Source organism: Coturnix japonica, chromosome 1 (assembly GCF_054131305.1).
Source record: "Coturnix japonica strain WE chromosome 1, WE-NBRP24, whole genome shotgun sequence".
Lineage (NCBI taxonomy): Eukaryota > Metazoa > Chordata > Aves > Galliformes > Phasianidae > Coturnix > Coturnix japonica.
In genome coordinates, this window is record NC_140663.1 from 140,468,624 (window position 1) to 140,472,388 (window position 3,765).

The following is a 3,765-nucleotide window of genomic DNA, read 5'->3' on the forward strand; positions in this document are numbered from 1 at the left end:
TTACTCACCTATATCAAATTGAAATGCACCCGTGCAACTCAGCTGTGTCAGTCTAAGATACTTTCCTTGTTAATCATTGCATCCACAACTTTATGCTTGTTTGAATTAGCTGCTCAGCATTCCCAGCATTTATCATGTGGTGCAATGTTAAATCACTCAGGTCTGTAATTTTCAGCATGCTGTGGCACATTTACAAGAAACTACAGGGATCCCGGGACTGAGGTCAAGCTAACAGACTCCTATGAGTCCTGTCCCACCAGTACTTTGGTCAGGCAGACTGCAAAGCACTAATACTACACTTGGAGATACACTGGTGGAAGCAGGGGAGCACACAAGTTTATACCTATGGGTTTGTTATCGCAGAAGCCTCCACCGGGCTTCATTAGGCAAACATTGCTGCATTTGCAGGGCTTTCAGCAGCAATTTCCCTTTTGCCCTCACAGCAGTATGGGCTGTGAAAATCCCACCAACAGGCAGCACCTTGAGACAAGGAGCAAAGGTTTTGGCTTGTGGGAGCTGCCAGCCAATGCCAGGCATGAAGACCTGGGAGCACAGGGGGAAATGGCCACCACCAGCCAGTGCTTTGGGTGGTTCACACCCTGAGAAATTTTGTGCGTGTGCAGGTGGCCAAGAAGGCCATGGCATCCTGGATTGTACCAGAATTAGTGTGGCCAGCAGGAGCAGGGAGGCAGCTGTCCCCATGTACTCAGCTCTGGTGAGGCCACATCTTAATTACTGTGTTCAGTTTGGGGCCCCTCACTACAAGAAAGGTATAGTGATATTTGAATACTTGGAGAGAGGAGCCACGATGCTGGTAAAGGACCTGGACACAAGGGTTGCGAAGAACAGCTGAGGCTGTTCAGTCTGGAGAAGAGAAAGCTGAGGAGAGACCTTACCACTCTCTACAAAAACCTGGAAGAAGTTCTGCCAAAGTGAGGGTCAGTTTCCTCTCTCAGGTGACAAGTGATAGATCACAAGGAAATTGTCTCAATTGTGACAAAGGAGTTTCAGATTGGGTATTAGGAAGAATTATCTCATGGAAAGGGTCACGCATTAGAATGGCTGCTCAAAGGAGTGGTGGAATCCCTAGCTCTGGAGCTGTTATCCATATAGAATCATAGAATCATCAAGGTTGGAAAAGGCATCCAAGATCATCCAGTCCAACAGTCTACCTACCAGCAATATTTCGCACCAAACCAGGTTCCTTGGTACAACATCTACAAGTTTTTGAGCACCTCCAGGGCTGATGACTCCACCACTTCCCTGAGCAGCCCATTCCACAGCCTGACAACTCGTGGATAAGAATGTTTTCTTCATGTCCAACCTGAATCTCTTCACTATAAACTTGGCATTAAGGGACATACATGGTTTAGTGATAGCACTCAGTAGGTCAGGCTGACTTTTGGACATGACACTCTGCAAGGTCTTTTCCAACCTAGTTGATTCTGTGATTCAAACCTCCCTGCCCTCAGAACAAGAAAGACGTAGAGCTGTTGGAGAGGGTCCATAGGAGGGCCACGAAGATGGTCAAGGGGCTGAAGCACCTGCCCTATGAGGACAGGCTGAGGGAGCTGGGCTTGTTCAGCCTAGAGAAAAGAAGGCTGCAGGGTGACCTCATTGCAGCCTTTCAGTACCTGAAGGGTACCTATAATCAGGAGGGGTGTAAACTCTTTGAAAGGGCCGATAATAGTAGAACAAGGGGAAACGGTTTTAAGTTGAAAGAGGGAAGATTTACATTGGATGTTAGGGGGAAGTTCTTTACTAGAAGAGTGGTAAGGTCCAGGAACAGACTGCCCAGGGATGTTGTGGGTGCCCCATCCCTGGAGGTGTTCAAGGCCAGTTTGGATGGGGCCCTGGGCAACCTGATCTAGTAAACATGGAAGTTTGGTGGCCCTGCCAGGCAGGGGGGTTGGAGCTTCATGATCCTTGAGGTCCCTTCCAACCCAGGTCATTCTGTGATTCTGTGGTCACAAGGGCTGAGTACAGAGGGACCATCACTTCCCTGTTCCTGCTGGACACATCATATCTGACACAAACCAGAACACCGCTGGTCTTCTTGGCCACCTGGGCACACTGCTGGCTCATGTTCAGCATGTTATCAGTTGACATCACTCATTTAATCCACATCACAGTCTCATTTGTGATGTTTTTGAAAAGACACACACAGAATCACACAGAATTATCAAGGTTGGAAAAGACCTAGAAGATCATCCAGTCCAACCATTACCAATACTTCTCAGCTAAATCATATCCCTCAACACAACATCCAAATGTTTCTTGAACACCCCCATGGTCAGCGACTCCACCACCTCCCTGGGCAGTCCATTCCAGTGCCTCACCACCCTTTCTGAGAAGTAATATATCCTAATGTTCAGCCTGAATCTCCCCTGGCGCAGCTTGAAACCATTCCCTCTAGCTCTATCACCGTCTACACGAGAGAAGAGGCCGACCCCAAACTCACTACAACCTCCTTTCAAGAAGTGATAGAGAGCAATAAGGTCTCCCCTGAGCCTCCTCTTCTCCAGGCTGAACAATCCCAGCTCCCTCATCCGCTCCTCATAAGGCCTGTGCTCCAAACCCCTCACCAGCTTCGTAGCCCTCCTCTGAACACATTCCAGGGCCTCGATGTCTTTCTTGCAGTGAGGGGCCAAGTTGGAAAAAACACAAAGGAAGGCTGAGGGGAATTAAACGTTAAAAAACAGCCAACGTTTAGCGTGGCACAACGCAAACAGAGGAAGGAACAAAATCACAGAATCACAGAATGACCTGGGTTGGAAGGGACCTCAAGGATCGTGTAGTTCCAACCCCCCTGCCTACAGGGCCACCAAACATACGCCTTTACTAGATCAGGTTGCCCAGGGCCCCGTCCAACCTGGTCTTGAACACCTCCAAGGACGGGGCATCCACAACCTCCCTGGGCAGCCTGTTCCAGGGCCTAACCACTCTCCTAGTGAAGAACTTCCCCCTAACATCCAACCTAAATCTTCCCTCTTTTAACTTAAAACCTGCTATTGTCAGCCCTTTCCAAGAGTTTACTCCCCTCCTGGGAGTAAGTTCCCTTCAGGTATTGAAAGGCTGCAATGAGGTCACCCCTCAACCTTCTCTTCTCCAGGCTGAACAAGCCCAACTCCCTCATCCTGTCCTCATAGGGGAGGTGCTCCAGCCCCCTGATTATTTTCGTGTCCCTCCTCTGGACCCTTTCCAAAATCTCCATGTCTTTTTTGTACTGAGGGCTCCACACCTGGACACAGTACTCCAGATGGGGCCTCACAAGAGCAGAGTAGAGAGGGACAATCACCTCCCTATCCCTGCTGACCACCCCTCTCCTGATGGAGCCCAGGATCCCATTTGCTTTCCGGGCTGCCAGAGTGCACTGCTGGCTCATGTTGAGTCTTTCGTCCATCAGGACCCCCAGGTCCTTCTCTGCCGAGCTGCTCTCAAGGACCACTCCTCCCAGCCTGTACAGGAACGGCAGACTAGGACCCAAACTGCTCTCCCGCAGCCTCCCTCCACCTAACGCCCCTCAGGGGCCACCTCCTCCACGTGGCACAGCGAGGGCCGGCGAGGCCCGGCGCTACCCGGGGGTACGGCCGCGAGGAGCCGTGGGGCACCATAGAGGAGCCATGAGGGAGCCGCCAGGTCGGCGTTAGGGCTTCCCGCTGCTCCCAGCCGCCCCCCAGGGGAGCACTTCAAAACCGCGCGCACCGCCCCCCTCTCCCCCTCCCCAGCGCCGGGCGTCACTTGGCCTCGCCGGCTTGCCGTAGC